This window comes from Perca flavescens, chromosome 14 (genome assembly GCF_004354835.1).
Source record: "Perca flavescens isolate YP-PL-M2 chromosome 14, PFLA_1.0, whole genome shotgun sequence".
Lineage (NCBI taxonomy): Eukaryota > Metazoa > Chordata > Actinopteri > Perciformes > Percidae > Perca > Perca flavescens.
In genome coordinates this window covers 26,442,422-26,455,434 of record NC_041344.1, presented here as the reverse complement: position 1 = coordinate 26,455,434, position 13,013 = coordinate 26,442,422, and the positions used below count along the sequence as shown (strand labels likewise).

Genomic DNA, 13,013 nt, shown 5'->3' with positions numbered 1-13,013 from the left:
GCGGTATTATCACTCGAAACCAGAAGAAACAGCTGGACGGAGACGGATACCTTTGTTTGGTAGTACTTTACTGTTGACACGTCACACTTCATCAGCTCCACAACAACAACAGCACTTCCTTGTTTTACTTAATCACATGTAGATGGACTAACCAATCATGTCCTAGCAGAACTTAGACTCAGGTAGGGCTACATGTGAGGAAAACCAGAGGTAGATTCTTAACTACTGATGCAAATAAAACTCTCTCTCTCTCTCTCTCTCTCTCTCTCTCTCTCTCTCTCTCTCTCTCTCTCTCTCTCTCTCTCTCTCTCTCTCTCTCTCTCCTCCTTCCTTGTTCTTTTTCTTGAAAACCCTTGTTATTGCTTTTCTTGATTCTCACTTTTTTTATTTTACCTGAGGGCAGATAGAACAGTTTCCTATGCAGGACAGGAAAAGATAAAAGGATTAAAAGAGACAAGCAATGAAAGACGTTGAAGGAGAAAGGAAACATAAATTGTTGGTTACACTGATGTTAAGACACACACGCACGCACGCGCGCGCACACACACAAAACTGACCTTAATTGAGCAATTATCATTTGTATTTTCCTGTTTTGACGGTTTGATTTTCTCTCTCTCTCTCTCTCGCCACAGAGAGGACAGGAGGGCACAGGCGCGCGCTTTTTTCTGTTCTTTTTTTGATTGACAAGCCGCTCCGGCCAATCAGAGGAAAAGTATCCACCTTTAAACAGGCATCCTAGCTAATGGTCGCGCGGGGGGGGAGTCAACCTCTATGCAATTGTGTTGGCAAGGGAGACGCAGCGGTTCATTCATCATCTTCTTCCAGAGAGAGAGAGAGAGAGAGAGAGAGAGAGAGAGAGAGAGAGAGAGAGAGAGAGAGAGAGAGAGGTGAGCCAACGCGAAGGTTATTTTACATGAGGGAGAGGGAGGAACTGCTCTGGACCAAAAACACTGCTGCGAGAATATCCGCAAAGCAAAGAACAGGCTTTGGTTTCCGAGCTGCGAAAGGAGCTTATTCTTCTTCCAAACACTACAGGGTGAGTGGAGGACATTTCTTTTTATATTTGTTATATTTTTTTTATTTGATATGTGAATGGTCCTCTTTGTAGCGTCATGTTAATGTATACAAGTCTTGGTACAAAATGTGTCAGCCATGCCTTATCTTACCTTTAGTCCCCAACTAGAGCAAATAAGTGATGAAACAGGAAGTGAGGAAGACATTATTTTACTGGTCTGTTATCAAAAGGTGTCTCACCATGACTGGAGCCCTTAACCCGGCCAGTTGTAGTGTGTTACACTTATATATTTAACACCCACAAATGAGTCTAGGTTTTTTTAAATCTACTGACTGTTGGGGGTCTCGGTGTCTTACTCAAGGACACCCCAGTACTGTAGAAGCCAATTGAACCTGGGACCATGATCTCCTGTTTCAAAGCAAAAAAGGGGCACTTTGTTAATTCCTATCTGCTGTGGTGGCAGCAAACATCATCATGCTGGTGTTGTGCTGTGATTTGTTACATCTGGTGCTGAGTAATTTGTAGAGAATTCCCTATATACATCTTGGATGGATGCTTTCAACTGTTGTAAAAAATAAATAAAAAAATACAGCCAGGGAAGTCAGTGCCAGGATGTCCTTCATGCTCTGGGAGCAGTGGTGTAGTCTAATGTATTGTAGTGGGTATACTGTAATGTATATGTATGGGCTAGAATGGGACTTTAGGGGAGGGTTTGGGTGTCCTCCGCCAGGGAAATTATGAGTGTCAAAAGACTTCATTTCCTGCATTTTGATACACTTTTGTGCACGAATTCACAGCTGAAATACCTTTATTTAGCCTATGCAAAGGAAGAAAAAACACATGACAATTCAAAATATGTCAAAATGATGATGGAAAGTATGTTGTTGTATGTCATTGTGCATTTTTAAGTGGGTATATGGAAATCCTGGAGCTGTCTTAGTGGGTGTACTGCGTATACCTGCGTATCGCGTAGACTACATCGCTGTCTGGGAGCAATCAGTGGATGAACAAAATAAGGCTCCCTGTGTGTCGCATCACTGAAACTGGACTCTTGCTCCCTTTTCTGCACATGCAGCGTGTGAATAAGCATGCAAATTGAATAAAATACGCGTTTCTTTGTGCGTGCCTGTGCTTGAGGACTGCAGTTTTAGGGCTGGAATGCCTTCAGAGTGGCTGGGAGTTGTACGAACTATAATAAGTGCATAACGACTAGGGCTGCACAACATATTGTCTTTTTAAAATCGTCATCGCGATATCAACTGGTGCAGTATACACATTGCCAAAAACACTGAGATTTTTTGCATTAGTTGAAAGAAAATATCAGTAGAAAACTGCACTTTGAAATGTCGTTCTTTTTTTTTTTTTAGTGGTGCCTTTTATATTCAATTCAATGTTCAATAAAACAAAAGAAATTCAACAAGCAATTTGTTGCATTTTAGCAGACTACTGAAAGCAGCGGAGATGCAGAACGGAGTACACTTTAATATCTGTTCATTTATCGCAAGTAATTATTGAACAACGCTATTGCACATCGCATATTTTTCTCATATCGTGCAGCCCTAATATAGAGTTAGTGACCAAAAGGAGCCTGTGGCTGCAAGTCTCACCGTTTAGCCTTCCGCATCATTTTAAATTTGTATGGATAAAGAGGGAGGAAGATACAGACAGCGAAATAAAACAGGCCGAACAAGTCCTATCTGCATAAACAGGCTGAACAAGTGGTTTAGTCCTCTCTGCATAATCCAGTCCTCTGTGACTGACACCAGGCCCTGGACAATCAATAGGACCAGCTTCCAATGTGTGCTGTGTGTGAGCTTGTCCACATTACCGGTGGCCTTCAGGCAATGGGCATCAGATAGGATCCCATCACATGGGTTATTACATCATAGCAACTGACCGTATGTGTCTGCATATTTGTACGCCATGCTGGGTCTATACAGTACATCATGGTCATTGATTGCGTTCTTATGCAATACAAAGCAAAGCAATGTTCCTTGATTATGGAAAGACAAACAAATGCACAAACACACACACCGGTGATAGGCACATCTGATAGACAGCTGGTCCCAGTGGCCCTTTGGCTGCCAGGCTTTAACCGAACTGCAGCAGATCTGTAGTGCAGGTGTGTCTCGTTTTACTGCATGGGCCACATACGGCCCACTTTCATGTCAAGAGAATCCGGGCCAGTAGAACCATTGCATAATGAATGATAAATTAATACACCATGTTCACCATTGTTCACACCATGAACAATTTATTTACAAAACAGTTGATGAACAGGCCTAGGTGTCTAGAGAAATAGAAGTGCAATTTCAACGACATGACTCGGTTTTCAACTGTATTCTGGTCGGGATGTAGGGCTGCTCGATGATGGAAAAAATATATAAAAATGATTATTTTGTTTAATATTGAAATCACGATAATTTAACACGATTACTCGTTGAAAAGATGTTGCAATTACTGAACATTAAAAACATTGTAAAAAGTTAAATAAATCAACAGTAAAAAATAACAAAACACATACAACTGTGAACTTTGCCTTAATACTTTCCTTATTGAAACTTTATTTTTTCATTCAGAATACAAGAGAAAATAAGAGTTTACTTGCAAAACGTAATGAGCTAAAATAATTGTTTTTCTCGATTATTCAGTTTTTGTGATCACTGGGAGCCGAAATCATAAGCACGGTTAAATTTCGATTAATTGCACAGCCCTATCGGGATGGAACAGAAAGTGAGTCTGATTGTGGCGATACATATTCCTTGAGGACCGAAAGGTGCTGTAAACACACCGAGCACGCTGGTCACTGGTCACACGGCCCATTTACCTCTGAAGAAAAAGGAACTGGTATTTTTTTCTTTTTCTTGGAAAACCCAACACATTTGTCAATTTTTTATGAAATTTTTCCGCCAGTGGCTTTGCAGAGTCATCCAGTGGGCCGGGTTGGACCCTTTGGCTGACCGGTTCTGGCCCTGGGGCCGTATCTTTGACACGCCTGCTTTAGTGCATGATGGGTCAGAGTGCCGAAGGAAACACATTCACTACTCAGTGTCACATTTGTCTCGGTTAACTTTAAGTGATGCTATCAATACAGATGGGTCTGTTCTGCTTTACTTCTACTGCAAGCCACTTTTACACTCAGCAGACCGTGTATAGTTTTCAAGAGTACTGTGCTGAGCATCCCACAGAGGGGGGGGGCTCTGCCATATTACCTTTAGTCACCAGAGACACTAACAGAAGTGGTTGCTATTGGCCATGAATCGGGGATTTTAGTTCAAATAAACAATCTTCGCACATCATCGCTTACTGCACCTTTAAAAGATCCATCGATCACTTTGGCAGTGACATCATGTTCCAATTTTGTCTTTTGAATGTTGATGGTAGAGCTACCCCCTTATTTATATATTCATATCATGGATTGTGCCTCTAAATGTTGAGAGCGTAGACTGCAAATCAGGCCCGATTGTTGCCTCCAGTCCGCGCTAACACTCCAAGTACACTCTGTTGAGTGATAATCCAAATAAAGAGGGTGGAGCTTCCACTAATATGTTTTAGTGTTTTCTTTTTTAAACTATACTTTAAGACTTGATATAAACACTACCATTGCTATATTCTCATTTATGCCATCTCGAAACAGTACACTGTTATTGTATACTCTCAATCAATCTCAGCAGGATTTACCAAAGTGCCTCTCAGTGGTGTAGATTGTTTAGCTTTAGAGCCTTGTACAGCAATGATTGCTTGGTCTGCGCAGTAATGTTAGACCTAGTCATAACTCCCCGTTATTATACAATCGGAGGTGGGAAAGAAGCTACAGTTACACATAACAGCTGACTGACAGATCACTGGAATGGAAAACCCAGGATAATAGCTATTTCCTCTAATCTGAAAAGACCTATTGATCCGTATACTGTGGAATACAATAGAATCGGCTCGGAGCTACATGTTACACTACGATTTCCTGTCTGTGCGTGTGTGCGTTTGTTTTTCCAGTCTTTTTCTTTTCCCTTTTTTGTTTACAGCAGTAGATGAATGATGCTACGACACCCACAACCACCCCACGCTTTCCAACTCTTCCTTTCCCTTCCTTTGTATCTCTTCCATTTTCTCGTAAGCCTGTGGCCAGGTGTACTATGCATCTGTCTCATGCATCACCAGCTCATTGTGTGCGTGTGTCTGTGCGTGCGTGCGTGCGTGTGTGTGTGCGTGTGTGTGTGTGTGCGCGTGTGTGTGTGTGTGTGTATTTGTCTGTGTTGGGGTGGCTCGCATGAGCTACTGCATATGTATGTCCCTTAACTGATTGATTGATTCACCCATTCCTGTCACATGCTTTATTACCCAGGGAGACAGATGTTAGAATATAAGGATGTATGTGTGTGTGTGTGTGTGTGGCACACACTGCCAGCTCCTGTGAGCCCGTGGACCAGCTGATGATGGTTGAACAACAACAAAGGAATGTTGAGTGAAGGAGTTTGGCATCACTGGCGGATAACCAATGAACACCCACAGTCATCAGTGGACACCCTTGACAGAGTGTCCTCCAGTGGCTTGTCAGATACAATACAGTAAAAATGGAAAGGTAACCTACACCAGAAGCTGTGGCGAGGAACTGATCTCGGAACTGAGATAGTGTACTGTGTGTGTTCCTTTTCATCATTTTCTTTGCATAATTATATTGGTCAAAAGCAATGTGCCTCCAGTTGTTGCCCCATTGCATTTGACACGAATACCTGTATTTAGTAATCAGTCGGCCAACAGACAGCTGTGTGTTTGGCATGTGATGCATAAGATGAGACTCTCTGTTGGCTAACTTATCAGAGGTAGTCAGCTGCAGCAGTCTTAATTAGGGTTGGGTATCGTTTGGATTTTTACGATTCCGAACCGGTACTTTTAAAATGATTCAGATTCCTAAACCGATTCTTGAAAAACTGAAAAAGTGTAATATGTTTATGAGCGATCACGTTCAGTGAATGGTTCATATGCTTTTAAGTTTTGGTGAGCCCAGAGGGAAAATATGGCATTTTAAAAGTAGTTAGCTAACGGTAGACTACAGAGAAAGTGGGCTGTTTTTACGTCCGTTTCGGAGCGACAGAGGGAAAATATTTCAGTCGACACATTCGGTGGAACTGAAATTTGCGTTCTAATCCGGTCCGATTCCTACCGAATCAAATTGAGTAGGAACCACTTCCATAGTGGAACCGGGTTTCGGGTACCCAACCCTAGTCTTAATAGGCGCAGAATCAATCACCGGCGATTGCCGCCCAATGCATGCCGGTTAGGTTTGTATCCGACTTGATCCCGACTTGCTCTGTCATGCGCAATGATAACCTCACAAGATACAGTTTTTAGAGCCAGGCATTGTAGCTGCTCACCACCGACTGCAAGACCCAGGGCATGATGGGAAAAGGCCTGGCTCTCAGCTGATCTAACAGCGGATTGGTTCAGAATCGACTCAATACTGTGACGTTTTATTTAAAGGCTTATTCTGTTAACAGGATACATGTGTGTCTGATAGTGACATTTAGTCGCCAGAGAGACTAAATCCGTTCAGTCTGTTGTATGTTAACATCAGCAACAGATCACATGTGGAGCATTATGACAGCTACTCTGTCATAAACAAAACAACTGGAGACTGCATACAAGCTGATATATGGGTCTGATAACATTTTAATAAATCGTAATCGGACTTAACAGGATGCAAGTGTTTCTGGGACTTCCTGTTCTGCCTGAAGGCTGCTTCAAACGGCTGGAAACTGTCCGTCTTGACCGCGGCTTTTTGTCACCGCCCCCCCCCCACGGCTGCTCCTGTTTTTACTTTTCAGGCGAGGTGCAGCTCGTCTCGAATAAGCCTAATGTGTGTCACATTTTTGTACTAAAGACATTTGCTGGGGTTTACACTTTTACCAGAAGCTGAATTCATAATAAGTCAGGGCCAGTGTTTGCAGTGTCCACATCAGTGCCAAAACAAAAAGAGACGCTGGCAAAATTTGCAAAACAAGGATGTAGACTCTAAATACCATAGACAGTATATAATGGACCAATAGACCCCGTTGCTCTGGACGGAGACCAGTGAAGGCTATTAGAAGCACTTTTCTGGTGATCTCTTGCTTTACTGCGCAGCCTCCAACTGAGAGAGACAACGTAAAATGTGACGTGAGCAACGTGTCTGAAAGTTGTAAGTCTTCTGGTAGCTGTGCCAAGAGATATCTCAATCATTCCCAATCTTACAGATACGGAGAGTGTAGGTATATGTGAGGAGATAACATAAGCACAGGCTAATTATTGCTAACTAACATGCTAGTTAACATTAGTAATTAAACCTAAACAGCTCATGTAAGTCGAAACTGCCTGCGAGCTTCTCCTGTACTATACGGTAATTCCTCTACTGTGCGACAGTAAGTTACTTGGTTATGACACAATCGTTAGCTTATTTTTACAAAAACGTCTGCTACAGAGCCATAACGTGAGGTACAAGGTAATGGAGCCTTTTATACATTGTCGTGTTTCTTTAGAAATAAACAACGGACAAATAGAGTCTTTAAACGCTTCAGATGTAAAGTTATTCGCAGTCAAGTGACGTAAAAAAAAATGGCGGTCAGTGTAATGCTAACAAGAGGTGATCGCTTCGTAGCAACAAAATGGCGCCATCGGAGGTTTGCGTTCTGAAGCAAAGCTTACCCCCTTGCTAAATACACAGTCTTCAAATATTAAAATAGTGATTCAAGAGTTTGCATTGAAAAGGAAACATTGTGTAAATCTACAATAGAGTTATGGGCCACACTTATTTCTGAATTCAACAAGTTTAGGAAAATATGTTCCACTAGATTATAAAACCATATCCTTTAGTGCTTTTTACACATTTTCCATACACAGCCTAATATATATTTATTTTGCATGTATTACAGAGAGTGCTATGAAGGTATGGTCAGGTTTGTCACCGTTTTGAAAAGCAAGTGGTTCTCGCATTACCAGACTTATCTCCACAGTGCTGTGGAGTAAAGGCTGGCTACTCCATACATACATTCTTGGATAGGAGAAAAAAAATGCTCTGGGTTGTTTGCATTTCTTTAAACCAATCACAATCATCCTGGGCAGCGCTAAGTGCTGGACGCAGAGACGCTGGCCCTCCATTTTTGCCAACGAATGTTTCTGGCTATCCGTGTATGATGGAGAACTGGCCAGCAGAATGTTAATTGTCTGTGTCCATAGCTTGCCGTGCGTAATAAGCTTTTTCCATATGCGGGCTAGCACGTCCCTGTTAGATAGTAAATGCCGTAAACACATTCTTTGTAAATCGTTACAATCGTTCACCAAAAGAACCAAGCAGGCCTGCTTTATTGCATGATCCAACTTTTTGTCAAAACTTTTCATTCAGACGTTTTCAGCGTGTAACCGAAAGGTTGTTGTTACGGTAGTGAAGGGATTTTGAGAATGGGAACACACAGAGAGCTGAAGGGGAGGGACAAAGCCTCTGTTGCGCCAGACTAGCTTCTAAAGCGCTGGCATTTTTCATACAATGGTCTTAAGTAGGGCTGGGAAATATATCAATATTATATCGATATTGTGATACGAGATTAGATATCGTCTTTGATTTTGGATATCGTAAAATGGCTTAAGTGTTGTCTTTTAAAGGCTGCATTACAGTAAAGTGATGTCATTTTCGGAACTTACCAGACCGTTCTAGCTGTTCTATTATCTGCCTGTAACCACTTAGTCATCTTATCCACATTATTATAACATATACAGTACAGGCCAAAAGTTTGGACACACCTTCTCATTCAATGGGTTTCTTTATTTTCATGACTATTTACATTGTAGATTCTCACTGAAGGCATCAAAACTATGAATGAACACATATGGAATTATGTACTTAACAATAAAGTGTGAAATAACTGAAAACATGTCTTCAAAGTAGCCACCCTTTGCTTTTTTTGATAACTCTGCAAACCCTTGGTGTTCTCTCAATGAGCTTCATGAGGTAGTCACCTGAAATGGTTTTACCTTCACAGGTGTGCTTTGTCAGGGTTAATTAGTGGAAGTTTTTCCCTTATTAATAAAAAAGCAAAGGATGGCTACTTTGAAGAATCTAAAATATAAGACAGTTATTTCACACTTTTTTGTTAAGTACATAATTCCATATGTGTTCATTCATAGTTTTGATGCCTTCAGTGAGAATCTACAATGTAAATAGTCATGAAAATAAAAAGGAAACACATTGAATGAGAAAGTGTGTCCAAACTTTTGGCCTGTACTGTAAATCCAAGATATTTTGTCAAAGCACCAATTGTCAACCCTACAATATTGTCGTAATATCGGCATTGAGGTATTTGGTCAAGAATATAGTGAGATCTGATTTTCTCCATATATTGCCCAGCCCTAGTCTTAAATGACTTGTAACAGCAAACGAGACTAACAGTGAAAAGAATGCTATTTTTATATAGTTTTTAGTAAGGCATCTGCCCGGTTTCCATTTTTCCCACGAAGTCACAGAATGATTTGCGGCAGGTAGACGGCGCTACAGAGCACACATTCTGGCGGGTCACAGATTTCTTTGCGAACACCAGAAAAGCCTGTGTTAGCGTATGCCAGCGGAGCCAGGTAAAAGGAAGCAGGAGATTTCTTTATATAGGCCTAATTATATTTGAATGTTATTGTAGAAGTTATCTGTTGTAGTTGTGGCTGATACTGGGGCAGGGCCATCACACGAAAGAAGGAAATTAAACGAAGAACTAAAACTAAAAGATAAGGAGGGAAAGGGAAAGACAACGGGCGATAACGTGAGTCACACTCTGCCGGGCTATTAACAGATGGAGACAATTACGGGATTGTAAATGATTCAAAACCGACCCCGAATTGGCCCTCAGGTATCTAATATGTCATATTTCATTCATAAATTAACTTTAGATTGCACGATATGGTTTTACATCAGTAGCCCACATTAAATGATGCCCCCCTTCCATTTAGCGTGGATGTTTTATTCTTTTTGGCCTACTATTGTATTTCCCTTGTCCCCCTGCACTTGTGTAAAGCGTCCGTGGGTTTCATATAATGCGCTATATTAATCACAGTTATTATTACGTTGGTTGCTTCAACAAACTCCTAATGCTTCGGCTCGTGCAAAGTGATATCTGGTTTAGCTCACAATATATCCCAAGTAGGCTAAGTTACCGTCCGCATCACATGAAATGCAACGATGCATCTGTAACTTATATTGTAAATTAATTTTTATCGGTCTGAGCAAAACATTAATCGCAACTATATAGACGTCCCCGTAACGCTAACTCAGTAATATACGGTGGGTGATACAGCACCGTAAAGAAAAGACTTTTAGGACAGCGGGTGTGGTAAAAACACTACTGCTTTTGTCCAAAGCGGCCGCTAGAATCAACACAAACTGAAAGTTACATATAGCCACCTTAAAATGACACAAATAGCAGCTTTGAACACAATGTTCTGACATTATTCTGTAGGTTGTTGGATGTTGATTGGCCACCTATCACCAGCTTTTGTTTCACAACACATTACATGTTCATGTCAACAGGGGATGGTGATGAGAGAGAGATAGCGGAGGAGAGGTAAGTGGCGTGCTGCAGGCATTTGTCCTATGCTCCCCTGTTCTATCTTACAAGCCTTTCAACACACTACACAATTATCACACTAATACTGTGTGTGTGTGTGTTATGGCGCTTTTCCATTACATGGTACCTGCTCGACTCGCCTCGCCTTTTTTGGTTTTCCATTACGAAAAAAAGGACCTGGTACCTGCCAACAGGTACTTTTTAAAGTAGTTTATTTATGTTCTTTTTCCATTATAACTGACTGTCAAACTGCATAATAAAAGAAAGTTCTGTGGCATTCAACAACAATGATAGAAATCATATCAAATCCATAAAGGGATAGTAGTATACAGTTGTTAAAACATAATAAAATATATGACACACTGGTATGGGATCGGTAATACGCAAGTTCAGGTAAAATGGTATCAGGCCATCTCTAGAACAAACCTGCCATTTTTAAATAGTTTAGCCAGCTGTGTTTTTTTTTTTTCTGCCTCCAGTTTCATTTGAAACCAAATGTGTCTTCTGGCTGTGGCAACAACAACACACCTTCGACGTTCTGTGTGTGTGTCGCGTTAGGTCACGGCCGTTCACTGCGGCGCCGCTATGATGACCAGCCACGCTGAGGCGGTACTAAAATCTGCAATGGAAAATGGACGCACAGTGCGTGGAGTCAAGTGGAGTCGAGTTGGGTCAAGAAGGTACCACGTAACAGAAAAATGGCATTAGTGTCCGGCTCTGGAACACCTGAGCCCTAGATCCAAACAACTCTCCACCAGGGCTTATGTAATATAAAAAGTGGGTTGTTGTGCGTTTGTGCATATGAGTGAGTGTGTGTGTGTGTATGTGCGCTGGCATCTTTTCACTTCAGCCCAAGTATGAATGTGTCGCCGGAATATTATTAGCCACATTTTACAAGGCTGTGCAGGTTCTGGTAGGGCACTGACGGGAACAAAAGGCCGCAATTAGGACAGCACTCAGACATGAGTCACCCAGACTTCAGTACATGTGTAACAGTGGTGGCAGTAGAGAAATACCCAGGTGAATGAATGATGTTTTGGAGAGATGGGAGATAAAGGTTAGAAGAGAAACTGACTCATAAGGGCGCGCAGCCGTTTTGTCCCCCGTGTTTTCTCCCCGGGCTAGACATGCTGCCAGGTCTTAAATTAGAGTTTGAACTGCACTGAGGTGAGCTGCGTTTCTATAGCGATGCATCCTTCCTCATCCAGTCACCAGAGAGATACATGCAGATAAGAATAATATGGAGATCATAATGATAGGAGGCGACACCTTAGCACCAACGTGTTTTTTTTTCTTTTCAGAACTCTGTAATTACTTCCAGTACACAACCATCTATTTTTTCACTCGATATTAACATGGAATTCACCATTTTATAAAGACATATATGATGCGGACATTGTTGGTTAAAATCATCGATTGCGGATACTTTTCAAACATTCAAACCACGCCAACACAATTACCATAACTTCTACTACTATTTCTAAAGACTTTTACATCTACTAGGCTACTACCACTATTAGAACTGATACTATTGTGGCCGGGTTGGCTCAGTGGGTAGAGCAGGCGCACATACACTGAGAGGTTTATGCCTCGATGCAGAGATCCAGGGTTCGAGTCCAACCTGTGATGATTTCCTGCATGTCTTTCTCCCATTTCTTACTTACCTGTCCTATCAATTAAAGGTGAAAAAGCCCCAAAAAATAATCAAAAAAAAAAAAAAAAAAAAAAAAGAACTGCTACTGTCACTACTACTTAGGGTTTTGGCAATATGGTTGAAATCAGTATAATATTAAGAATATTTTCCTGATAATTATACTTCCCGAAAAAACAAAAAGGAGTGGGCTATACGCATAAAACCTTCTATTGCAGTATATATCATTTTAGATTGTAATTGTAATATTGAATGAATGAAAATATAATACAAAAAACGGTTTATGGATAAAAACCAACGGGATTGACAGTTTTTGGTTAATCCAGTAAAATAAATACTCGGTATGTCATCATAATGATACAAAAATACTATGAATTTAAAATGGCTAAAATTACCAAAAACCTAATTGAAGACAAAGCTGTTTTTAAGTCTTTTGGGGTAAAAACAAGTCTGAGGGGGCAGGTCTACGTCAAGTCACACGTAGGTTCAAGCAAACTGCAAGTCAATTGCAAGTAGTTTAGGTTCTGTAGCTAACTGTTTACGATGATCCTCTCATCCCAGTGTTTATAGAGTTTTTACCTAAGTGAGACAACATTTTAGACTCAAGCTGTATGGCTGTGGAAAACCTCTGTGACACTACTGACTTATTTACTACATCCGGCAAGGAGGTTGCGTTTTCGGCTCGGTTTGTTTGTCACCAGGATTACTGGAAAACTATTGGCCCGATTTTCATGAAACTTGTTGGAAGGGTGTAGCATTGGCCAAGGAC

At 41.1% G+C, this 13,013-nt stretch overlaps 1 protein-coding gene across 1 annotated transcript in view; it reads left to right on the top strand.

The window, feature by feature from the left end:
* Nucleotides 1-855: 855 nt before the first annotated feature.
* Nucleotides 856-13,013, top strand: part of LOC114568203 (hippocalcin-like protein 4) — a 31,931-nt gene continuing 19,773 nt past the window's right edge. Inside the window, exon 1 of the mRNA XM_028597646.1 lies at nt 856-1,036. The gene's annotated coding sequence lies outside the window, so the exon portion shown is untranslated. The remainder of the gene's footprint in view (nt 1,037-13,013) is intronic.